The sequence below is a fragment of the Puma concolor genome, chromosome B4 (assembly GCF_028749965.1).
Source record: "Puma concolor isolate L17-30 chromosome B4, mPumCon1.1.hap2, whole genome shotgun sequence".
NCBI lineage: Eukaryota > Metazoa > Chordata > Mammalia > Carnivora > Felidae > Puma > Puma concolor.
In genome coordinates this window covers 90,153,444-90,180,661 of record NC_141673.1, presented here as the reverse complement: position 1 = coordinate 90,180,661, position 27,218 = coordinate 90,153,444, and the positions used below count along the sequence as shown (strand labels likewise).

The 27,218-nt window shown below is 38.0% G+C and overlaps 1 long non-coding RNA gene across 3 annotated transcripts in view; it reads left to right on the top strand.

Moving 5' to 3' along the window:
• LOC147579289 (uncharacterized) overlaps positions 1 to 27,218 on the top strand; it is a 73,067-nt gene that overhangs the window by 25,266 nt on the left and 20,583 nt on the right. For all 3 annotated transcript variants that reach the window (XR_015253769.1, XR_015253768.1, XR_015253770.1), the window contains 2 exons: positions 1,895 to 2,002; positions 2,446 to 2,612. This is a non-coding gene — a long non-coding RNA (uncharacterized LOC147579289). The remainder of the gene's footprint in view (positions 1 to 1,894; positions 2,003 to 2,445; positions 2,613 to 27,218) is intronic.

Below are 27,218 nucleotides of genomic sequence, written 5' to 3'. Positions count from 1 at the left end.
AAACCATCCAGGTCTTTTAGGCCATGATGAAGACTGGTTTTTTACTCCGAGTGACATGTGTAGCTGTTGGAATGTTTTGAGTAGAGGAGTTATAGAATCAGACTTCTGTTTTAATTGGATCACTCTGGCTGCAGTGTGGAAGCCAGTAGACCAGTTAGGGGTGCGAATCTATGATTATTCATAGTCAACTTCTCCCTTTTCTTCCATAAACAAGGATTATACATTCCTACTTTCTTGCTATTTGGTATGCAATGCTGCCCTACGGAAGTATCTCTGTGTCCCTTCTCCCCACCATTACCCATCCACCCAATTGTCAAGCTGGATCATACAACTGGCTTTGGTTTAGTGGAATGTGTGCAGACATGAACTACTAAAGCCCTTAAATCAGATTGCATGGTTCATTTCAGCCCTTTGGTTCTTCTCCCTGCAATGAGAGAATCAGCTGGGTTCTTGGAATGAAAAGACCTGTGAAGAGCCACAACCCATAGCAAATTTTCAGCCCTTATATAACCACATATAACCACAAGTGTGAGAAATACACATTTGATACTGTAATCTATGAAGATATTGGGGTGGTTTGTTATTACAGCAAAGCTGACTGATATAGACGTATATTGCAATAGGCCAGATAGTGGCAGTGTGGACTAAAGTGATAGCAATATATGTACAAACACATGAATTAGGATTTCTGTGGTGTAATTGCTGGGTTGAAGGGCATGTGCATTACTGTCAGTTTGTCCGTCTGAATGATTGTGTCAGTCTATACACCTACTGATTGTGCAAGATAATGCTTATTTCCTTACATCTTAGCAAACAGTGGATATCTATATTTTTCTTTTTTTAATGTTTATTTATTTTGAGAGAGTACATGCATGTGGTGGGGGGAGGGGCAGAGAGAGAGGGAGAATCCCAAGCAGGCTCTGCACTGTCAGTGCAGAGCCTGACATGGGGCTTGAACTCACAAACCACGAGATCATGACCTGAGTGGAAATGAAGAGTTGGACACTTAACCAACTAAGCCACCAAGTGCCCCTCTTTTTCCTTTTTTTAAGAATCTGATAGCTAAATATGTTATTTCACTATATTTCACTATAGCATTTCCTTGATTACTAGAGAGATTGCACGTCTTTGCATATTTCTTTTTATTTCTCCTTTGGTAGCTAAATTAGGTTATCTAATCCCAACCTACTAATTCCAGCTCTTTTCCCATTTCTGCCGTTGTTCCCCAGTTTGATAATGTATATAACTGAATGGCTGTGTGCCAGGAAGAGCCCTAAATCTTTCACATATATTGCCCAGTTTAACTCTCACAATAATTTTTTGAGATAGGTGTCATGACAATAGATAGTATTACCTCTTATGCAGGAGGGAGCTGGGGCCTGGAGCTATAATGTGACTTGATAAGAGCCGTACAGCTAGTGTTACAGTGGGACTTGAACCCAGCTCTACTCAAGACTCCAGCATTTTTTCCAATTTTCACATGGCCCCTGGGCATTAGCTCCTCCTGGACTATTTATGGTTCCCTGAACAGGTTTTGCTCTCCCTGACTCTCCTTTATTGTGCGGATGACTTATGTGTCGTCCAGATTCTTTCCAGTTCCCCTCATCTTTACAGATCTTACATATTTCTTTCCTAATCATTCAATTCTATCAGGAATTTGGCAACTGAAAAATGTTTTCAGGAAGACTATGTACTTGGGAATGTCCTGAAGGACATTAGCTCCCTCACCTAGCACAGTGCAAGGCACCTCGTAGGCAGACGGTATTTGCTGAATTGCCTTGAACACAACCCTTTTCATATTATTTTATGCAGATTTTTAGTCCTTTAGTGTGTTTTAAAAATTTTGGTTTCTGTTTTATTCACCTTTTCTAATTTTTTTTTTTTTCACAACCAGTGGCAGCACCCTTCCTCACCATGTTGTGGTTTGCCGATTGGATAAGGAAGACTTCCAAGGCCCCTTCTGTGGCCTCTCCTGTCCACAGTCTGCACCTGTCCTCTCAATGTAAGGAAGGGCACTTGCAATGAGACAGAGTGGGTGAGATACCTAAAATAGAACACAGGGAAATACATGCAACACTGAAAAACCTTCCTTGTCCTATTGCTGACGTATACCACTGCATATACCTTTCTAACATGTCCTCTTCCCATATTGTGAAGTGCAAAGACATTCTTGTCACAAAAGGTTAATAACATATTAGAGACTTAAAATAGTTTCCTTTGCCTCTCTCCTGTTGAGTCATTGAAAAAAACATGTTTCATTCCTCCTACAAGTTTAGTTGAAAATGGGCAAACAATAGGCTTAATTTTTTCTTCTGTGGGAGTGTGTCTGCAGCAAATTCATATTGCTTCCCCATTCAGTGGCAGTAGGACTGATTCCTCCCTCCCTCATTTCTTTGTGGTGTCTACATTGTCTCTGAAAATATGTTTTCCAACTTCATTTTCCAGTGTGGTGAAACAGAGAAGTGTGTCTAACACAAAGTGAACAGGAAATAAGAAAGTGTTTTTATGCACAGAGAATGCAACTGCTGTCCAAAGTCAGTTAATTAAAAAACATCAATCTATGCAAACATGAAGAAATGGTCCAGCGGGAAATTGTACCAATTTGGAATTTGGTAAAGTCTACTTATTTTCAACGTGTCTCTAAATTTGGGGAAAACATCTTGGTTGAATGTTTACATAATCATGTGATGGGATATTTCTTTAAAAATATTGTCATTATCCCCAAGCTAAGTATTTATTCTTTTGTTTAGAATTTACATAAGGTAGTAACCTATGCTTTGGAAATCACACTAGAGGGGCTCCAATTCTTTTCTGCATCTAAACTCAATATGGATGAATCTTGGATTACTATGGTATTTTACTTTTCGGATTAACATGGTGAAAAAGAATTTAATAGCAAAGAGCAAAGGTAAGCTCTAAGAGAATTTGGGTGTTTGGATCTGGTTGCTTCTTTTTAAAAAGAATTAATATTAATTGCAAATCCTTTGGTGATCAGAAGTACAAGGGAAATGTAATCACATTGTTGGTACATGGTTCTCTCTAGTGTGAGTCAAATAATGTTCTCACAAACAATGGCAGTTTATTTATCTAACCTCATTGTTCCTTATAATGACTTTTTGGGATAATTAAGGCAGATTCCATTAATCCCATAAATGTTTTTAGGAAAAACCTTTCTAAAATATATGGCAAACTTTCTTTTTGTTAAACTTATTGAAACTAGATGAAACTTCCTAATAGTTAAGAGAAATCTCATAAGCATTCATTATTCTGTGGTGCTGCAGAGTCAAGAGCGCTAAAGATACAACAATAACAATCATCTTCATAGTAGTTACCATGTGTGATCATATAGGATATTGTGTGCAGGAACATTTCTGAGTGCTTTTTTCATATTAACTCATCCCATTCTTATTAGAACACAATGAAGTAAGAACCAGTATCGTTCTCATGTTGTAGATGAGTTAACTGAGACAGGGGCACAGGAAAGTTCAGTAATTGGCCTAAGGTGGCTCTGCTCACAGTGGGTAGAGCCAGGATTCACGTTCAGGAAGTCTGTCCCCAGAGCCTAGCCCCTCCGGCTTTATGGTCCCTAAAATAAGCATGAGTTCAGGCTCACGTTCGAATTTTGGCCCTGCCACTTGGCAGTTGAGTGAGGAGGTTAAGTTTGCCTAACTTTTCCAAGTTCTAATTTCCTTATCTTAAAATGAGGATGATAATGGCACTGACATTACACGTTGTTGCAAGGAGAGAATGAAATAGTGCAGGCAAACAGCTTGGCACTTAGGAAGACATCAAGAAGTATTAGCTTTTTGTTGTTGCTCTTTTTATTTCTGGCACCAGAAATCCCAGGTCCACTGTTGACTGTTGTAGCTGATTGTAGGCAATCTACCTCACTTCTCCAAGCCACAGTTTTCCTTCTATAAAATGGGGATCTGTATGTTTAATAAAACAGCTCCATCCAGTTGAAAATATAATACTGTCATTTTGTGATCTGGATAAGAATTTTAAGAAAATATATCTTAAGGTGCCCTCAATATAACTTTGCTACCATGTGATGTTTTCCATTACTTTATTTCCAAATTTATTTACTTACTTTAGTGTTTTAAATTTTGTCAGAACCAACTCATTCATTCCTTCTTATTTCTTTCAAATGCTTGATTGCTTTTGAATGTCTCCTGTGTTTGTCTTTCATTTCTTAGTGCTGGCAGATTTGGTGTATCTGTTGCCATCAGTTGGGGTGGTTTGGCGGGAAAGGTTTCCCCAAGGGAGAAAGCCTTCTCCATCTCTTTTATGGGGAAAGCACATTGGCTTCAGTTACCTGTTTTTGACACATTCATATTGTTGAAATTGATTTTATGGATCTTTCTTGAAACAGTTACAGCTCCTTTGTGTATTTTCCTTATGCTTTTGATGCAAACCTATTTCCTCTGGTTCTTTTCTGTACTCGCATATTGTTGCTATATAGATATGAATGCATACTTTCAAAAGGAAGGTACTACACTGTGCTTGGGTGAATTGTTAGATGTGAGAACAACAAGCTTACATCAGGTTTTAAGCTCCTTCTCTGCCTGTGGTAAAGGCTCCTGAGTTTACGAATCAGTCTTTTTGCTGGTCAGGAGAAATGATGTGGAGGACACTTCCAAGGAAACTGCCATTGTGAAAACAGCCATGTCATAGAAAGAAATCATAAAAAGGGTATGAAGCACAAAATCTACCAATAGATCTTTCATCTCCATGATGTCATTTTCAAGGGCTCTCAGTTTTCAATTCTTTTTAGTTTTTAAAATATGGTAATTATTTTAATCATCTGTTGGCATGTTAATTAGGCATTAAACTTTTTGAATAGGTGATATTTTCATATGGTTCAAAAAAATAATATTTAAAGGGTAACATGGAGAAGTATCACTTTTGCCTGTTTTTGATCACTTCGTTTTTACACATTTGCCTCTTTTATTAGTTTCATACCTTTGAGATATACAAGCAAATATAGATATATATTCTTACTTTATCCCTTTCTTACACAACTTTTTTCTTCTTCTTCCTCTCCTCCTCCTCCTTTTTCTCCTTCTCCCTCTCCCCTCCCTTCGTTCCTTCTCCCTCCTTCCCTTCTCCTCCTCCTCCTCCTTACTCTATAACAATATGTTATTGACATCTTTCTATATCAGTATCTAGAGGTAAGTGGATATACTGTGTATGTAACTGGTCTTGCATAGATACACATTTGGGTTATTTTATTTTTATTTTTTATTTTTTTTTGCTGCTACAAATAATGCTATGGTGAATAACATTGTATGTATGTCAACTAGCACATGGGAAGTTTATCATGGATAAGTTCCTAGAATTGAGATTGCTGGGTGGGGGGAAAATGAATTTGGAAGTTTTAGTTATGGCCAAATGGCTCTCCACAGGACATGGTACCTGCCAGTCAGCAAAGTAGGAGGTGCCTTTTTGCCCCCAGCTTTGCCAGCAGAATATGTTATCAATTGCTAGGCTTCTGAGAAATGGCATATTGTAGTTTTAACTTGAATTTGGTTTATTGCAAGTGATATCAGGCATTTTGCACAGGTTTAAGGGTGTTGGTCTCTTTTCCCACAATCCCTAGGAGTTTTGTTTTTTTTTTTTTTACATATTAAGGGAAATTAGGCTTTTGTTTATGGTGTGAGTCACAATTTTTTTTTGGCCATTTTATTATTTATTTTTTGGCATTGCAAAGTATCTAGTAGAAATAAAAATAAATTGATGTAATAAATTTGTCAATCTTTTTTTTAATGGTTTTTGGACTTCAATCTGCTCAGAAATGTCTTTCTCTGTCCAAAGTTATAGAGGGACTTGTCAGTGTTTTCTTCTACTAATTTTATAGTTTCATTTTTTTATATTTAAATTTCTGATTCCTTTGGAACCAACATTACCATTTTTCCAGAATATGATTCATTGTCACAGCACCATGTATTTTATTATTATTTATTTTCCATTTTTGAAAACATTTTAATTCTCAGTGTAATTAACATACAGTGTTATATTAATTTCAGGTTACAATATAGTGATTCAACAATTCTGTATTAGACAGTGCTCATCTTGGTAAGTGTATTCTTAATCCTCTTTATGTGTTTTACCCCTCCACACCCAGTACCATCTGTTTGTTCTCTAAAGTTAGTCTGTTTTTAGTTTTTCTCGTTTTTTCTTTGCTCATTTGTTTTGTTTCTTAAATTCCACATATGAGTGAAATCATATGGCATTTGTCTTTCTCTGACTTATTTCACTTACCATTATACTGTCTAGATCTATCCAAGTTGTTGCAAATGGCAAGATTTAATTCTTTTTTTCTTTTTATAGCTGACTAATATCCATTGTATATATAGACCACTTTTTCTTTATCCATTCATTTATGAATTGGTATGGGCTATTTCCATAATTTAGCTAATGTAAATAATGCAGCAATAAACATAGGGATACATGTATCCCTTTGAATTAGTGTGTTTGTATTTTTTGGAAAATTGCCAGTAGTGTGATTACTGGAGGATCATAGGGTTGTTTCATTTTTTTAACTTTTTGAGGAAACTTTATACTGTTTTCCACAATGGCCAACCAGTTTGCCTTCCCACTGATAGTGCATGAGGGGTCCTTTTTCTCCACAGCCTTGCCAACACTTGTTTCTTGTGTTTTTGATTTTAGCCATTCTGACAACTGACAAATATCCCATGATATTGTGGTTTTGATGTGCATTTCTCAGATGATGAATGATGTTGAATATCTTTTCATGTGTCTATTGGCCATCTGTATCTCATCTTTGGAGAAACGTCTATTCGTGTCTTCTGTCCATTTTTAATTGGATTTTGTTTTTTGGGTGTTGAGTTGGATACTCACCCTATATCAGATACATCATTTGCAAATATCTTCATTCAGTAGGTTGCCTTTTAGTTTTATTCATTGTTTCCTTCATTGCCATGGCCAATGTCAGAGAAATTACTGCCTGAGCTCTTTTGTAGGATTTTTATGGTTTTAGGTCTCACTCTTAGGTCTTTAATCCATTTTGAGTTTATTTTTGTGTAAGGAAGTGGTCCGGTTTCATTCTTTTGCATGATGCTAGCCAGTTTTCTCAACATCATTTGTTGAAAAGACTGTCTTTTCCCATTGGATATTCTTCCTGCTTTGTCAAAGAATAATTGACTATATAATTATGGACTTATTTCTAGGTTCTTTATTCCGTTACATAGATCTGTGTATCTTTTTGTGCCAGTACATACTGTTCTGATTACTGTAGCTTTGTAGTATATCTTGAAATCTGTGATTGTGATATTTCCAGCTTTTCTGTTCTTTTTCAAGAGTGCTTTGGCTATTTGGGATCTTTTGTGGTTCCATACAAATTTTAGGATTATTTGTTCTAGCTCTGTGAAAAATGCTATTGACATTTTGATAGGGATTACATTAAATATGTGGATTGCTTTGGGTAGTATAGACATTCAAAAATTTTTTTTTATGTTTTTAGGTTTTTTTAAAAGTTATCTTTTAATTTATTTTGAGAAAGAGACAGAGAGAATGAGTGGGGGAGGGGCAAAGGGAGAGGGGGAGAGAAAGCCTGAAGCAGGCCCTGCACTGACAGCAGCGAGCCCAAAGTGGGGCTCCAACTCACGAAACTCGAAATCATGGCCTGAGTTGAAGTCAGATGCTTAACTGACTGAGCCACCCAGGTACCCCAAGACACTTTTTTTAAGTTTATTTCCTTATCTTGAGGGAGATAGAGTGAGGGAATGTGAGTGGGGGAAGGGCAGAGAGAGAGGGAGAGAGAGTCTCAATGCAGGACTTGAACTCATGAACCATGAGATCATGACCTGAGCCAAAATCAAGAGTCGGACACTTAACCAACTGAGCCACCCAGGCGCTCAGGTAGTTTGGACATTTTAACAATATTTGTTCTTCCAATTCATGAGCATGGAACTTTGTTCCATTTGTTTGTGAAATCAATTCCTTTTACTGTTGTTTTATAGTTTTTGGAGTATAGGTCTCTCACTTCCTTGGTTAAGTTTATTTCTAGGTATTTTATTATTTTTGATGTAATTGTAAATGGGATTGCTTTTTATACTTTATTATTAGTGTATAGAAATGCAAAGAATTTCTGTACATTGATTTTGTATCCTGTGACTTTACTGAATTCATTTATCCGTTTTAGTAGTTTTTTGGTGGTCTTTAGGCTTTTCTGTATATAGTGTCATGTCATCTGCAAATAGTGAAAGTTTTACCTCTTTTGTATCAATTTGGATGACTTTTATTTATTTAGTTTTTTGTTGTCTGATTGCTGGGGCTAGTACTTCTAGTACTATGTTGAATGAAAGTGGTGAGCATGGATATCCTTGTCTTTTTCCTGATCTTAGGGGAAATGCTCCCTGTTTTTCACCATTGAGTATGATGTTAGTTGGGTTTTTCATATATGACCTTTATTATGTTGAAGTATGTTCCTTCTAAACCTACTTTATTGAGGGTTTTTGTCATGAATATGTGTTGTACTTTATCAAATGCTTTTTCTGCATCTATTGAAATGATCATATGCTTTTTATCCTTTCTTTTGTTGATGTGATATATCATGTTGATTGATTTGTGAATATTGAACCACCTTTGTATCCCAGGAATAAATCCCACTTGATCATGGTGAATGATTGTTTTTAATGTATTGTTAGATTCAGTTTGCTAATATTTTATTGAGGATTTTTGCATCTATGTTCATCGCAGATATTGGCCATCTGTTTTCGGTAGTGTCTTTATCCGGTTTTGGTATTGGAATAATGCTGGCCTCAGAGAATGAATTTAGAAGCCTTCCTTCCTCTTATATTTTTTGGCATAGTTTGAGAAGAGTACATATTAACTCTTCTTTGAATGTTCGGTAGAAGTCATCTGTGAAGCCATCTGGTCCTGGTTGGAAGTTTTTTTGATTACTGATTTAATTTAATTGCTAGTAATAAGTCTGTTCAGATTTTCTATTTTTTCATGATTTGGTTTTGGGAGGTTATATGTTTCAAGGAATTTATCCATTTTATTCCTTTCTGGTTGTCCAATTTGTTGGCATAGAATTTTTCATATTATTCTTTATAATCCTTTGTATTTCTGTGGTGTCAGTTGTTATTTCTCCTCTTTCATTTCTGATTTTGTTTATTTGAGCCCCCCCCCCCTCTTTTTGATGATTCTGGTTAAAGGTGTATCAATTTTGTTGATCTTTTCAAGGAGCAAACTACTGCTTTCATTGATCTGTTCTACTTTTTTTTTTTAGTTTCTATTTCATTTATTTCTGCTCTAATTTTTATTATTTCTTTCCCTCTGTTGGTTTTGGATTTTGTTTTTTTCTTTCTTAAAACAATTTTAGGTGTAAGATTAGGTTGTTTATTTGAAAATTTTCTTAATTCTTTAAGTAGGTGCGTATTGCTATAAACTTCTTAGAACAGCTTTTGCTGCATCCCAAAGTTATGGTTTTATTTTCATTTGTTTCCATGTATTTTTTATTTTCCTTTTTGATTTCTAGTTGACCCATTCATTCACTATTTGGTAGCATATTATTTAACTTCCATGTGTTTTTGCTCTTTCCAGATTTTTTTTTCTTGTGGTTGATTCCCAGTTTTGTGGTCTGACTTTAGTGTTTTTGAGCTTGTTGCAACTTATTTTGGGGGCCTAATGTGTGATCTTCTCTGGAGAATGATCCATGTGCACTTGAAAGGAATGTGTATTCTGCTGTTTTAGAATAGGATGTTCTGAATATCCATTAGATCCATCTGGTCCAATGTGTCATTCAAAGCCATTGTTTTCTTGTTGATTTTCTTTCCGGGTGATCTATCCATTGATGTAAATGGAGTGTTTAAGTCCTCTGTTATTATTATATTACTATTGATTACTTCCTTTATGTTTTTTATTAGCTGCTTTATGTATTTGGGTGCTCCCATTTGGGGTGCATAAATATTTACAGTTGTTATATCTTCTTGGATTTTTCCCTTTATGATTATATAGTGTCCTTCTTTATCTCATTAGTCTTTATTTTAAAGTCTATTTTGTTTGATTTAAGTATTGCTACCTCAGCTTTCTTTTCACTCCGTTTGCATGATAAATGCTTTCCCATCCTTTCACTTTCAATCTCTATGTGTCTTTAGGTCTGAAGTGAGCCTCCTGTAGGCAGTATATAGATGGGTCTCATTTTTTTTTTTTAATTTTTTTTTTCATCCATTCTATCACCCTTTGTCTTTCGATTGGAGCATTTATTCCATTACATTAAAGCAATTATTGATAGCTATGTATTTATTGCCATTTTGTTACTTCTTTTACAGTTGTTTTTGTAGTTCTACCCTATACCTTTCTTCTTTTGCTCTCTTCTTTCATGGTTTGTTGGCTTTCTTTAGCAATATACTTGGATTCTTTTTTCCTTAGTTTTTGCATGTCTATTTTTTTTCTTGAAGATTTTTAAAAGAGTATATTATATATATTTTGAGAGAGATAGAGACAGTGTGAAGTGGGAAGGGGCAGAGAGAGAGGAGGACAGAAAATCCCAAGCAGGCTCTGTGCTGCCAGTGAGGAGCCCAATGCAGGGTTTGAACTCACAAAACAGTGAGATTATGACCTGAGCCAAAACCAAGAGTCAGATGCTCAATTGACTGAGCCACCCAAGTACCCCTAAAGATTTTTTTAAGTTTATTTATTTATTTATTTTGAGAGAAGGAACGAGTGAGAGAGAGAGAGAGTGGAGGAGGGTCAGAGAGAGGGAAATAGAGGATCCTAAGCAGGGATTCATACAAGGTTCATACAAGATACGAACCTTGAGATTATGACCTAAACTGAAATCGAGAGTCAGATGCTTAACCGACTGAGCCACCCAGGCATCCCTATTATCAGTTTTTGATTTGTGGTTACCATTAGGTTTATTTATGACATCTTATGCATATAGCAGTCTATATTAAGCTGATGGCCACTAAATTTGAACCCATTCTTAAGGCACTAAATTTTTACTCTATACCACCCTTCCACCTCTATACCCATTTTAGGTATATGGTGTCATACTACATTCTTTTATTTTGTGAATCCCTTGAAACTTCTGTGCTGCCTACTTTTCTTACTTTGCTTATGGTATTTCCTTTCCACTCCTCGTCCTTTTTTTATTTCATACAAAGCTAGTTTAGTGGTGATGAATTTCCTAAACTTTTGTTTGTCTTGGAAACTTTTTATCTCTCCTTTTGTTCTGAATGATAGCTTTGCTGGATAGAGTATTCTTGGCTGCATTTTTTTTTCTTTCAGCACTTTAAATATATCATGCCACTCTCTTGGGCCTGCAAAATTTCTGCTGAAAAATCAGCTGAGAGCCTTATGGGGTTTCCTTTGTATTTAATGGTTTTCTTTTCTTGCTTTTAAAATTCTCTCTTTATCACTACTTTTTGCCATTTTAATTATTATGTATCTTGGTGTGGACCTTCTTTGGTTGATTTTGTTAGGGGCACTTTGTGATTCCTAGATTTGGATGTATGTTTCTTTCCCCAGATTTGGGGAATTTTCAGCTACTATTTCTTCAAATAATTTTTCTACCTTCTTCTCTCTCTCTTTTCCTTCTGGGATGCCTGTATTGTGAATGTTATTATACTTGATGGTGTCACTGAGTTCCCTTAATCTATTCTCATTTTTTATTATTCTTTTTTTTGCTCTTCAGCTTGATTGCTTTCCATTGCTCTGTTTTCCAGGTCACTGATCTGTTCTTCAGCTTCCTCTAGTTTATTATTTATTTGCTTTAGTGTATTCTTTTTAACAAATCTATACCTCTATTTAATTACTTTTCAGTAAGTTTAAATACTTGAGGGCTACAGTATCACTTGGATTCTGTGGCCAATGGCTTTAGTAGGAAGGTTGCTTCAGAATTTGTCATGAACCATGCCAGTTTCCTTGAGCATGGGTTACTTTTCCCTGATTACCTTGTATTTTTTTTTTGGTTTGCCACCAGTAGTCACTGTATTGTTCTTTGCTTTGTACACATAAGCACATCTCTTGCCTAGATAGAATTCAGTTTCATTTCAAGCATAAACACCTTCCATTTTAAGAATCACTGTATGCTCCCTCTGGTTCTGGAAATGCTGTGTATAGCTAGCAATAATGACCTTGGACCATAGCCTTTTAGACATATTCGTTGTTTTAGGAGTCCTTTCCCAGCAAGCTTCCACAGGCTCCAAGATGGTGGAAGGAGCTCTTTAGTGTATTTTTAATTTCAGTTATTGAGTTCTTTACCTCTGATCGTTTTTTCTTAGGGGTTCTGTCTGTTTGTTGAGGTTCTCACTGAGATTCTCTAATCTTTTCTCAAATCCACTGAGTATCTTTATGACCATTCATTTAAATTCCCTGTGAAACATATCAGTTATCTTTGTTTTGCTTAGGTCTCTTGCTGTGATTTTCATCCTGTCCTTTCATTTGGGACATATTCCTCTGTCTCCTCATTTTGTCCAATTCTCTGTGTCTGTATGGTGGGAAAGTCAGTTATGTATCCTGATCTTTAAGTAGTGGCATTATGAAGAAGATGTCTTGTAGTGCCCTGCAGCGTAATCTCCCTGTTCACCAGAACCTGGCATTGTGGGGGTGTCTCCTATGGATGTTGCCCGTTCCCTACTCTTGGGGCTGAGCCATATTTGCCTTTAGTTCAGTTGTCTGTGATGGATCTCTTTGCCATTTGTGGGCAGGTTTTGGTCCCTGTGTTGTTAAAGGGCCAATCTGGGGCTGCCCTGGGTTTGAACTGGGTTAGACCAGGCATTTGCTAGAGCTGCAATTGCATTGAACTACAGGACATTCTCCCTGTGTTGTCTCCTGAGAAGCTTTTGCTGGCAGGCAGGGCATGTAGTCGGACTAGATGTCTGCCCCCAGCCCACTGCTGGGGTCACTGTCAGACTGGTGTGTGTGGTTATCTTCCCCTCTCCCTGGGTCAGAAATCACTTTGGGGTGGTTCTGACTCCTGTTGGGGCTGCTTGGACACCACTGCTGTGCTTGTGATGCTACTTTGGATAGACTCCTGCTAAGGGTGTGTTGGAGGAAGTGGGTCTGTAGAATAGTGTGGATATGGAGGTGCATAGTGTTAGGAAGGTTTGTGGTAGTCTGGTCTGTTGTGAGAGGGGACCTGGAACTTCTTTGGAAAACTCTTGCTAAGGCTGTGTTCAGGGAAACTGGCCCAAAGAAAAGCATGGGGGCAGGGTGTGCTATCAGCAAGCTGGGTGGAGAGTGTTCATGCCATTCCTGCAGGTGTTTGTAGATCTAGGCTGGGGAGGGGAAGGAAATGGTGCCTGTCAGCTTTTTTGTTTTTGGACAATTCTCCCAAAGATTCCTGCCCCTTTAGCACACACTCTGAGATTTGTACAGAAATCTCCCTCCTCTAAACCCCAGGTGTTTTTTCTCTTTGTTTGTTTGTTTGTTTGTTTGTTTTACTGCTGCTTCTATGCTGTGTTTCCATGGAGTTGTTTGTTGTGCTGTATCTTTAATGGCAAGGACTCATTTTCTTATTTCCCTCCAGCTCTTCTAGAGTTAACTTGCTGATTTTTAAAGTTCCAGATTTTAAGCCCCAGTGATTCTAAGAACTCATAGATCTTCAAACCCTCTGGTTTCCAAAGCCAAATGTTTTGTGGATTTGTCTTCCCAGTGTGGGTCCTCTGTGCCTGGGGTGCTTGGTCAGGGTCTTTCTCTCCTCCCTCTGTACCCACAGCATATCTTTTTCCTGCAAGCAGTACTGCAGGTCAATCTTTAAACTACATCTCTGCCCTTACTACCCTCTTCAGTTGTGGCCTGTTCTCTACATTTAGCTGTGGAGAGTCTGTTCTGCCAGTTTTCAGGTTGTTTTCTGGGTTATTTCCACTGATGTGGGTGTTATCTAGGTGTATCCATGGGATGAAGCCTAGTATCCTCCTATTCCACTATCTCCCTTCAGAGGACCATATATTTTAAAAAGCTATCTTTCCCTCACTGATTTGAGATGCTGGTACATATTTGGCCTATTTTTGAACTTTTTGCTCTATTGACTTCTATGTTAATTTTCATGGCTATAACATAGAAGTTTCTTTTTCATGAAGTTCTAAATAATTTAAAAAGGTGTAGAAGTCAGTCAACCACAGGTCCCTTACCTCTTTAGGTAAAATGATCTGAACTTTGACATACAATAAGAAGCAATAGAATGACCTAAGAACTTAGCTCAAAAATTATAAAAATATTGAAAAGGAAATTCATAGATTTCTATGGGAAAGAATAAATGAAGGTAAAAGAAGTTTTTCTCCAATATTTTGATCAGTTTCTATATTGCCTAAGTTCTCCATTGAAATTATAAAATAAAAACTGATGTTAAAATCTCATTTTTAAAATAAAAAAATAAATAAAAACATTCCAATTATTTGACATTGTAAATCTGTGATATTTGGGAAGCTAATTATTCTGAGTAGAAACAAAATACTTGTATGGATACAGTTTATTATCTGTTCTTGACTCCAGTCTCGCCCTCCTCACCTTCAGTTTTGGTATTGTTGCCAGTGTGACCGTTCGTGAATATAATCATGCTGACCTCTTATGTTAATGGTTCAGTGACTCTTCATTGGCTGTGCGATAGACTGAAGCTACTATTAATGGCAGCAAAGCCACCTAAAAGTCAAAAAATAATTTTTGAGCACTGAGTTTTATACAGAAGTGATACATACAGGAAAGAATGAAGCAATGCTTATCCCTGACCGCATGGGTTTTATGGTCCAGTGGGAAAGGCTGATAGGAACCAAGTGATTAAAGGGAAATATGATGTAGGCTGTAATAGAATATTAGGCTAACTGTCTAGACTTGTCAACTCCAAATATCATACTCTTCAGCTATGACAAACTATTTGCAGTTCCTGGAGTTAACCACTATTGTTTGTCCATATGCTTTTGTATTTGCAACATTTTCTTGGAATACCTGGGTACGTTTGATTGAGTCCATCATGACTCATTTGAAGCAGCTTCTTTCTGAGAAATTTTCTTGTATCCTCTGCCCTTTGCTGGGAATGGGCTCAATGCCCCCCCCCCCCCTTTTTGTGCTTTCATGTTACTCTGTGCATACTTCTCTCATTCATTTGTCATATTATATTGAAGCTATCTGTGTTTTTCTATCTTTTCTTCTAAACAGTGAGTTATTTGGGGACAGGGATGGCAAGGATGGGTAATCTTATTCAAATGATAGTAATATTGTGTATAATCCAATCTATGGAGGAGTTTTGTTAAATAGAAGTGAGACAGTAGCTGGAAGCAAATGGGATTACTATGCATGTTATTGGATAGTAGGAATGATCAAAAGAGAATGCAAATTTGATATTTACTATGATGTGTATTTCTTGCTTCCAACACCAGAAAAGCATGGAGATAACTGTTTCATCTATTTTTTCCATGGTATCCAACTATTTATTTTAATTAAAAGGAAAAATGTAATTCTATCTCTTCTATCTCAGTAACTTTTCCAAAGGTGATAAAGCTTATAAGTGTCATGTATGGGATGCACCTCAGGTTTTTTTTTTTTATACCACTGCAACTACAGGTGGGTGACCTAGTGTCTTGCACACTGTATTCAAAGCATTCTCAGCAGTGATACACTCAGAAGAAGCCTAAGATATTTCAATTAGTGGCCTACAGAACTTGTCTAAGGACATATTCTTTTAGATACCTCGTTGTCTGAATAAAGGGATCAAAGTGAGTTAAAAGAATTTTTAGGGGCCACCCGGGTCGCTCAGTCAGTTCAGTGTCTGACTTTGGCTCAGGTCAGGATCTCACAGTTTGTGAGCTCAAGCCCCACGTCAGGCTCTGTGCTGACAGCTCAAAGCCTGCAGCCTGTTTTGGAATCTGTGATTCCCTCTTTTTCTGCCCCTCTCCTGCTCATGCTGTCTCTCAAAAATAAATGTTAAAAAAATTAAAAATTTTTTAAATTGAAATACAGGTGACACCCAATATTACATTAGTTGCAGGTGTATAACATAGTGACTTGACAACTCTGTACATTATGCTGTGCTCACTGCAAGTGCAGCTAACATTTATCACCATAAAATGCTACTACAGGGTGAGTTTTAAAAAATCAAATTTCCGGGGCGCCTGGGTGGCGCAGTCGGTTAAGCGTCCGACTTCAGCCAGGTCACGATCTCGCGGTCCGTGAGTTCGAGCCCCGCGTCGGGCTCTGGGCTGATGGCTCGGAGCCTGGAGCCTGTTTCCGATTCTGTGTCTCCCTCTCTCTCTGCCCCTCCCCCGTTCATGCTCTGTCTCTCTCTGTCCCAAAAATAAATAAAAAACGTTGAAAAAAAATTTAAAAAAAAAATCAAATTTCCACTAAGAAAACTACATAAGGGGCTCCTGGGTGGCTCAGTCAGTTAAGTGCCTGAGTCTTGATTTTGGTTCAGGTCATGATCTCATGGTTTGTGGGATCAAGTCCTGTGTTAGGCTCTGTGCTAACAGTGCAGAGCCTACTTGGGATTCCCTCTCTTCCTCTCTCTCTGCTCCTCCCCTGCTGATGCTCTCTCTCTCAAAATAAATAAATAAACTTAAGAAAAGTTATTTAATATGATTAATATTCAAAGTTCAAAGTGATTGTGATAATAAGGAAAATGATTCTTTGAAATTAGGGCAAAGGGCTCTGTAGAAAAAACAGCCCAAGCTTTGAGCACCAAAGTAATATTATTTAAGTGTAAGGGTAAAAGAAATTTCTTGAAGAATCCATTTCTTTAAAAAAAATGTTTTTTAAGGTTTATTTATTTTTGAGACAGAGGGAGAGAGAGCACGAGTGGGGGAGGGGCAGAGAGAGAGGGAGACACAGAATCTGAAACAGGCTGCAGGCTCTGAGCTCTCAGCACAAAGCCCGATGCGGGGCTCGAACCCACAAACCGTGAGATCATGACCCGAGCTGAAGTCGGACGCTTAACCAACTGAGCCACCCAGGCGCCCCAATTGAAGAATCCATTTCAACATGTTTAGTAAATGTTATGGCAGTATTTTAGTAAAAGGAAAGTTGATTTTGTAATATAATAATGGGATATTATGTTTAAGACTCAGGAAGTAAATCATTATCTAGATGGTTAGTGAAAAAGCCACAATTAAAATATTGCATCTCCAGAGGAGGAGTTAATTAGACTGAGAAGGAGGGGGACCCTGGGTGTTCCTCATACCTCAAACACAGCTGTATTGAGGTCTGATTACTTGGAATACCAAGAAATCGATCTGGGGAGCAGCAGCAGGATCTCCATGGTTGGAGGGAGATAGCTTGGCAGGTGTGAGGTATATGGATGTGAATTGGGGGAGAGAAAAACAGCTGCGCCATGGAGGGGAGGGAACCCTTTCCATGGCGAGACAAAAGAGAGAGAAAGAGAGCAGGGTTGAGATAGTGCAGCATCAAGTTAGCACAAAAGGAAAACCTCTCTGGACCACAGACCAGGGAGCGAGAAGTAATGAGTGTCCTAGTTCTTTTTTGCAAACAGCTTTTGGAGCTCAAACTCTGAGGTTTTGGAAGTGCACAACTTTCTCCAGAGTGGAGCTGTGGTGTGCGCTCCTAAGGAGGAGGGAGCTGGCCCTGGAGTGCAAAATGTGGTGTGGCCAACTCTGGGACTCTCTGGGAAAGAACAGTCCCCTTCCTGGAGTACTTTTGGAAGAGGGTTTATTGCCTCCCCCGGCACAAAAGACCCTGCAAAAGGCCTTTGATCAGCAGGGTGGAGAGGTTGTACTCGGGAGGAAGAGTTGGGGCGCAATGCCCAGTCCTTTAAGACTTAGAGTTTTGAGTACCAGCTGCGCGCCAAAGAAAAAACACAAGAGAGTTTTGGTTCAGGCTGAACTGACTTTCCTCACTATTCTGTGAGGGCTGCCTGAACAGTTAGGGGTTGAGATCCCTGGTCTGGGGACAAGAGATTGGGATGGCGACATTTTCCCCTCAACACCAACATGGTGGGACTTCAAAAAGCAACACAGTGAAGGTAGGACCCTGCTCCCCCCCCCCCCCCCCCCCCGTATTTGGTAACTGCTTATTTACTGGGGCAAAACTGACTCTGAGCCAATGCAGCCAGCCTCTCCCGACCAGCACAGCCAGCAACCCCCTGTGCACCAACAGACAACTCTTTTTTTTTTCTTCTATTTTTCCTCCTTTTTTTTTTCTTTTGAAATCAGGCTTATAGTTCCTCATTTGCTTTTGTTTTTGTTTTTAATTTCCTTTTCTCTCTCTTCTTTTTTTTGATGAGGCTTTTTTATTCTTTTCTTTTTCCTTCTGCCTCCTCCCCCTCCCCCCATTTTCTCTTTCTTTTTCTTTGAAATCAGCCTTTTGATTCTCTGTTTTCTTTTGTTCTTTTCCCTTTTCTTTTTTTTTTTTTTCGGGGGGGTTTAGGCTCCACCCCTTTTTTTCCAAGGTTATTTCAACAAACAAATCAAAGCACACCTAGTTAAAGGTGCAAACACTCCCCACTGCAAGCAAGGAGGAGCTCTTCAGAGGATTGGCCAGTGAGAAAGAGCACCAAAACTCAAACAAAACTCAAGAGCAAAGTGCACACAGTATATACCATGAACACTTCCTGGAGTGCCAGACTCTGGGAAGTGTATGATCTCTTTTTAATATAACAGTGCTATCATACAGGAAACAAAACAAGCTTTTCAAATATGCAAAAAGCCAGAAACTTAGCCAAAATGACAAGACAGAGGAATTCTCCCCGAGAGAAAGGTCAAGAAGAAATCACAGCCAGGGACTTGCTCAAAACAGATATAAGCAATATATATGAACAAGAATTTAGAACAACAGTCATAAAACTACTAACTGGGCTTGAAAAAAGCATAGAAGACACCAGAGATACCCTTGCTGCAGAAATCAAAGACCTAAGAACTAGTCAGGATGAATTAAAAAATGCTATAACTGAGATGCAAAACAAACTACCTATAGTGACAGCAAGGATTGAAGAAGCAGAGGAGAGAACAGGTGAAATAGAAGATAAAATTGTGGAAAACAATGAAGGTGAAAAAAAAGGAAAGGAAATTACTAGATCACAAGGGGAGACTTAGAGAACTGATTCCATGAAATGAAACAATATCCTTATCATAGGAGTCCCAGAAGAAGAGCAAGAAAAAGGGGTGGAAGCTTTATTTGAACAAATTATAGTTGAGAATTTCCCTAATCTGGGGAAGGAATCAGACATACAAGTGCAAGAGGCACAGAGAACTCCCTTCAGAATCAACAGCAAACAAAGGCCAACACTATGACATACCATAGCAAAACTTGCAAATTACAAGGATAAAGAATTCTGAAAGCAGCAAGAGACAAAAGGTCCTGAACCTAAAGAGGTAGACACATAAGGATAGTAACAGACTTTTCCACTGAAATTTGGCAGGACAGAAGGGAGTGGCAGGAAATACTCAATGTGATGAATAGGAAAATATGCAGTCAAGAATCCTGTATCCAGCAAGGCTGTCATTCAGAATAGAAGGAGAGATAAAGCCTTTTCCAGACAGACAAAAATTAAAGGAGTTTGTGACCACTAAAACAGTTCTGCAAGAAATTTTAAGGGGGACTCTCTGAGTGGAGAAAAAAAGAAGCCGCAGCAGCAAAGGCTACAAAAAACCAGAGAACATCACCAGAAACACCAAATTTACAGATAACACAGTGGCACTAAATTAACATATTTCAATAATTACTCTGAATGTAAATGGACTAAATGCTCCAATCAAAAGACATGGGGTATCAGGGTGGATAAAAAAAACAAGATCCATCTATATGCTGTTTATAAGAGACCAATTTTAGACCTAAGGACACCTATAGATTGGAAGTTAGGGGATGGAGAAGCATCTATCATGCTAATGGACATCAAAATAAAGCTGGAGTAGACATACTTATATCAGACAAACTAGATTTTAAAGATTGTAACGAGATGAAGAAGGGCATTATATCATAATTAAGGGGTCTATCCATCAAGAAATTCTAACGATAAATATTTATGCACCCAACTTGGCAGTACCCAAATACATAAATCAATTAATCACAAATATAAATAAATCCATTGATAATGTAATTGTAGGGGGCTTCGACACCCCGCTTACAACAATGGACAGATCACGTAGACAGAAAATCAACAAGGAAATGATGTCTTTGAATGACACACTGGACCAGATGGACTTAACATTTTATATTCAGGACATTTTATCCTAAAGCAGCAGAAAACACATTCTTCTCGAGTGCACATGGAACATTCTGCAGAATAGAACACATACCACATCACAAATCAGCCCTCAACAGTTATAAAAAGATTGAGATCATACCATGTATATTTTCAGATCACAATACTATGAAAATTTAAATCAACCACAAGAGAAAATTTGGAAAGCCCTCAAATACATGGAGGTTAAAGAACATTCTACTAAAGAGTGACTAGGTTAACCAGGAAATTAGAGAAGAAATTTAAAAAAATACATGGAAGCAAATGAAAATAACACAACAGTCCAAATCCTTTGGGATACAGCAAAGGCAGTCCTAAGAGGAAACCACATTGCAATTGAGGCTTATATCAAGAAGCAAGAAAGGTCCCAAATACACAACTTAACCTTATATTTAAAGGAGTTAGAAAAGGAGCAGAAAGTAAAGCCTACAGCCAGCAGAAAAAAGGGAAATAATAAAGATTAGAAATAAATGATATAGAAACAAACACACACAAAACAGTACAACAGATCAATGAAACTAAAAGCAGCAGATTTTTTTGAAAGAATAAACAAAATTGATAACCCCCTAGCTAGACTTCTCAAAAAGAAAAGAGAAAGGACCCAAATAGATAAAATCACAAATGAAAGAGGAGAGATCACAACCAATACCACAGAAATACAAACAATTATAAGAGCATAGTATGAACAATTATATACCAACAAACTGAACAATCTGGAAGACATGGACAAATTTCTAGACACTCACACACTACCAAAACTCAAATAGGAAGAAATAGAAAATTTGAACAGGCCCATAACCAACAAAGAAATTGAATCATTTATCAATAATATCTCCCAACAAATAATATCTCCCACCCTGGGCTAGATGCCTTCCCAGGGGAATTCTACCAGACATTTACAGAAGAGTTAATACCTATTCTTCTTCTCAAACTGTTCCAAACAATGGAAATGGAAGGAAAGCTTCCGAACTCATTCTATAAATCCATCATTACCTTGATTCTAAAACCAAAGACTCCACTAAAAAGGAGAATTACAAGCCAGTATCCCTGAGAAACCTGGATGCAAAATTCTCAACAAGATACTATCAAATTGAATTCAACAGTATATTAAAATAATTATTCACTATGATCAAGTGGGATTTATTCCTGGGCTGCAGGGCTGGCTTAATATTCACAGATCAATCAATGTGATATACCACATTAATAAAAGAAAGGATAAGAACCATATGATCCTTTCAATAGATGCAGAAAAAGCATTTGACAAAATACAGCATTCTTTCCTCAAGAAAGTGGGGATAGAGGGAACATACCTCAACATCATAAAAGCCATCTATGAAAGGCCCACAACTAAAATCATCCTCAATGGGCAAAAACTGAGAGCTTTTCCCATTAGGTCAGGAACACAACAGGGATGTCCTCTCTCAGCACTGTTGTTCAACATAGTACTGTAAATCCTAGCATCAGCCATCAGCCAAAAAATAAACCCAAAAAACAAAAACAAAAAACCTAAAAAAACCCAAAACAACACAACAACAAACACCACCGAAATGAAAGGCATCCAAATTTGCAAAGATGTCAAACTTTAACTCTTTGTAGATAATATGATATTCTACCTGGAAAACCTGAAAGACTCCACCAAAAAACTGCTATAGCTGATACATGAATTTAGCAATGTTGCCAGATACAAAATCAACGTACAGAAATCGGTTGCATTTCTATACACAAATAATGAAACAGCAGAAGGAGAAACCAAGGAATCAATTCCATTTACAATTGCACTAAAAACCGTAAGATACCTAGGAATAAACCTAACCAAGTAGGTAAAAAGATCTGTATGCTGAAAACTATAGAAAGCTTATGAAAGAAATTGAAGAAGACACAAAGAAATGGAAAAGCATCCCATGCTCATGGACTGGGAGAAAAAAATATTGTTAAAATGTCTATACTACCCAAAGCAATCTACATATTCAATGCTATCCCTAAGAAAATAGGACCAGCATTCTTCAGAAAGGTAGAACAAACCATCCTAAAATTTGTATGAAACCGCAAAAGACCCCGAATAGCTAAAGTAATTTTGAAAAGGTAAAGCAAACCTGGAAGCATCACAATTATGGACTTTAAGCTGTATTACAAAGCTATAATCATCAACACAGTATGGTACTGGCACAGAAACAGACATGCAGGTCAATTGAACAGAATAGGGAATCCAGAAATGGACCCACAAATGTATGGCCAACTAATCTTCAATAAAGCAGGAAAGACTATCGAATGGAAAAAAGACAGCCTCTTTAGCAAATTGTTCTGGGAAAACTGGACAGCAACATGCAGAAGAATGAAACTGGAACACTTTATTATACCATACACAAAAATAAATTCAAAATGGATGAACGACCTAAATGTAAGACAGGAAACCATTAAAATCCTAGAAGAGAAAACAGGCAGCAACCTCTTTGATCTCAGCCGCAGCAAATTCTTACTAGATATTTCTCCGGAGGCAGGAGAAATAATAGCAAAAATGAACTGTTGGGACCTCATCAAAATGAAAAGCTTCTGCACAGAGAAAGAAATAATAAAACTAAAAGCCAGTGGATTTGTATGATGAAATGGGAGAAGGTGTTTGCAAATGACATACTGGATAAAGGGTTAGTATCCAAAATGTATAAAGAACCTTTCAAACTCAGAACCCAAGAAAACAAATAATCCTATGAAGAAATGGGCAGAAGGCATGAATATACACTTTTCCAAAGAAGACTTTCAGATGTCTAATAGACACATGAAAAGATGCTCAACGTCACTCATCATCAAGGAAATACAAATCAAAATCACAGTGAGATACCACCACACACCAGTCAGAATGGCTAAAGTTAACAACTCATGAAACAACAGACATTGGCGAGGCTGCAGAGAAAGGGTAACACTTTTGCACTGTTGGTGGGAATGCAAACTGGTGCAGCCACTCTGGAAAACAGTATGGAGGTTCTTCAAAATATTAAAAATGGAGTTGCCCTATAATCCAGCAATTGCACTAGTAGGCATTTACCCACGGGATACAGGTGTGCTGTTTCGAAGGGACACATGAACCCCAATATTCATAGCATTATCAATAGCCAAATTATGGAAAGAGCCCAAATGTCTATTGACAGATGGATAAAGAAGATGTGGTACACACACACACACACAATGGAATACTACTTGGCGATGAAAAAAGATTGAAATCTTGCCATTTGCTACAAGTGGAAGGAACTAGACTATTATGCTAAGTGAAATAAGTCAGTCAGAGAAAGACAAATATATGTTTTCACTCATCTATGGAATTAAAGAAACAAAACATGTGTCGTTGAAGTAAAGGGGAAGGAAAGGAAAAATAAGATAAAAACAGAGAGGGAGGTAAACCATAAGAGACTCTTAAATACAGAAAACAAATTGAGGGTTCCTGGAGGAGAGGTGGGTGGGGGGATGGGCTAAGTGGGTGATGGGCATTAAGGAGGACACTTGTTGGGATGAACATTGGTGGTATATGTAAGTGATGAATTACTGGGTTCTGCTCCTGAAACTAGTACTACACTGTATGTTAACTAACTTGAATTTAAATAAGTAAAATTAAAAAACCCCAAAAACACACAAACAAAATATTACATCCACTTTGGGTCACCACACTTTAGACAAATAATGATGAAACTAGAATCACATTCTGAGGGTACTGACCAGAGTGAAGAAGAGAACACAGCACAGTGTAATATACTGGGAGGCCTTCAATGAATTAAATCTTAGAAGAGAAATAAAGTTTTTTTAATGGCGGAGGATTGCAAGGAAGGAAAGTTGGGGAAGAGAACCTAACTGTATGAAGGTAGGAGATCATATTAGATATCTCCTGAGGTTCAATGGGTTTGTCTAGATAGACCATCCATCCATCCACCCATTCACCCACCCACCCACCCTTTCATCTATCCATATCTATCTAATTCAGATTACATTATCTATTAAACAAATGTTATTCCTAAAATCAATAGCTACTATTTATTGAGGAATATGTACTAGATTTTGCTTTAGGTGCTTTAACTGTCTCAATGTTAAAAAAACAATGGGTAGGTAATAATTGTTGTATTTTATGTGGGAGAATACTGAGAGTTATATGCTAATTATCATATGGAAAGTGACAGAATTAAGAGTGGTAACACTGCGCAGATTTTGGACACTTGTTCTTTATATTTTATTTTATTTATTTATTTATTTTTTTAAATTTATATATGAAATTTATTGTCAAATTGGTTTCCATACAACACCCAGTGCTCATCCCAAAAGGTGCCCTCCTCAATACCCATCACCCACCCTCTCCTCCCTCCCACCCCCCATCAACCCTCAGTTTGCTCTCAGTTCTCAACAGTCTCTTATGCTTTGGCTCTCTCCCACTCTAACCTCTTTTTTTTTCCTTCCCCTCCCCCATGGGTTCCTGTCAAGTTTCTCAGGATCCACATAAGAGTGAAACCATATGGTATCTGTCTTTCTCTGTATGGCTTATTTCACTTAGCATCACACTCTCCAGTTCCATCCACGTTGCTACAAAAGGCCATATTTCATTTTTTCTCATTGCCACGTAGTATTCCATAGTGTATATAAACCACAATTTCTTTATCCATTCATCAGTTGATGGACATTTAGGCTCTTTCCATAATTTGGCTATTGTTGAGAGTGCTGCTATGAACATTGGGGTACAAGTGCCCCTATGCATCAGTACTCCTGTGTCCCTTGGATAAATTCCTAGCAGTGCTATTGCTGGGTCATAGGGTAGGTCTATTTTTAATTTTATGAGGAACCTCCACACTGCTTTCCAGAGCAGCTGCACCAATTTGCATTCCCACCAACAGTGCAAGAGGGTTCCTGTTTCTCCACATCCTCTCCAGCATCTATAGTCTCCTGATTTGTTCATTTTGGCCACTCTGACTGGCGTGAGGTGATACCTGAGTGTGGTTTTGATTTGTATTTCCCTGATAAGGAGCGACGCTGAACATCTTTTCATGTGCCTGTTGGCCATCCGGATGTCTTCTTTAGAGAAGTGTCTATTCATGTTTTCTGCCCATTTCTTCACTGGGTTATTTGCTTTTCGGGTGTGGAGTTTGGTGAGCTCTTTATAGATTTTGGATACTAGCCCTTTGTCCGATATGTCATTTGCAAATATCTTTTCCCATTCCGTTGGTTGCCTTTTAGTTTTGTTGGTTGTTTCCTTTGCTGTGCAGAAGCTTTTTATCTTCATAAGGTCCCAGGAATTCACTTTTGCTTTTAATTCCCTTGCCTTTGGGGATGTGTCGAGTAAGAGATTGCTACGGCTGAGGTCAGAGAGGTCTTTTCCTGCTTTCTCCTCTAAGGTTTTGATGGTTTCCTGTCTCACATTCAGGTCCTTTATCCATTTTGAGTTTATTTTTGTGAATGGTGTGAGAAAGTGGTCTAGTTTCAACCTTCTGCATGTTGCTGTCCAGTTCTGCCAGCACCATTTGTTAAAGAGACTGTCTTTTTTCCATTGGATGTTCTTTCCTGCTTTGTCAAAGATGAGTTGGCCATACGTTTGTGGGTCTAGTTCTGGGGTTTCTATTCTATTCCATTGGTCTATGTGTCTGTTTTTGTGCCAATACCATGCTGTCTTGATGATGACAGCTTTGTAGTAGAGGCTAAAGTCTGGGATTGTGATGCCTCCTGCTTTGGTCTTCTTCTTCAAAATTACTTTGGCTATTCGGGGCCTTTTGTGGTTCCATATGAATTTTAGGATTGCTTGTTCTAGTTTCAAGAAGAATGCTGGTGCAATTTTGATTGGGATTGCATTGAATGTGTAGATAGCTTTGGGTAGTATTGACATTTTGACAATATTTATTCTTCCAATCCATGAGCAGGGAATGTCTTTCCATTTCTTTAAATCTTCTTCAATTACCTTCATAAGCTTTCTATAGTTTTCAGCATACAGATCCTTTACATCTTTGGTTAGATTTATTCCTAGGTATTTTATGCTTCTTGGTGCAATTGTGAATGGGATCAGTTTCTTTACTTGTCTTTCTGTTGCTTCATTGTTAGTGTATAAGAATGCAACTGATTTCTGTACATTGATTTTGTATCCTGCAACTTTGCTGAATTCATGTATCAGTTCTAGTAGACTTTTGGTGGAGTCTATCGGATTTTCCATGTATAATATCATGTCATCTGCAAAAAGCGAAAGCCTGACCTCATCTTTGCCAATTTTGATGCCTTTGATTTCCTTTTGTTGTCTGATTGCTGATGCTAGAACTTCCTTGTTCTTTATATTTTAGCCAATGTGGGACATTGGTTCTTTCAAGGAACCTTCAGAATTCAGGACTCCATGGCTCTTTTTAAGATTTTTTTAATGTTTATTTTTAGAGAGAGAGAGAGGGGGAGGGAGGAGCAGAGTGAGAGGGAGAGAGAGAACCCCAAGCAAGCTCTATACTGCCAGCGCAGAGCCCGATGTGGGGCTTGACCTCACAAACCTTGAGATCATGACCTGAGCTGAAATCAAGAGACTGCTGCTTAACTGACTAAGCCATCCAGGCACACCCAGGGTTCCCTGGCTCTTAACTCTCAAACACTATTCTTTCCTCTCACCCTCCCTTCTTTCCTTCCTTCTTTGTCAGTGTTTATTGAGGCTCTGCTATATGTCAGGCCCTATGCTACAAGCATGGTGTTCCACAATTGTTGAATTCTTGTTTTCACTGTGTACAAAGGTGCCTTGCAGTGCATGGGGGGATACAAGAATAAATGAGCAAGTTCTATTTTCAGGGAAACCACAGTTTCTGGAAAACCAACTGGTGGTGTAAGGGAGGAAACTGGAGTGAAAGGGATCTAGCATAGCATGCTCGGAATCCTGTGGAATGGCCTATGGCACATCAAACAGGGAGTTGGTGTGATTAGGTAGATCATCCCTGGTGGATATGTAGAGGGGAGATTTGAAGATTATGAGATTGGACAAAGGGAGAGAAGTTTGGATACTGTGGCAGTATTCCAATGAAAGGCCATGAGAACTTAAACCCGAGTAGTGAGACTAGAGAGTAGGTAGGAAGGG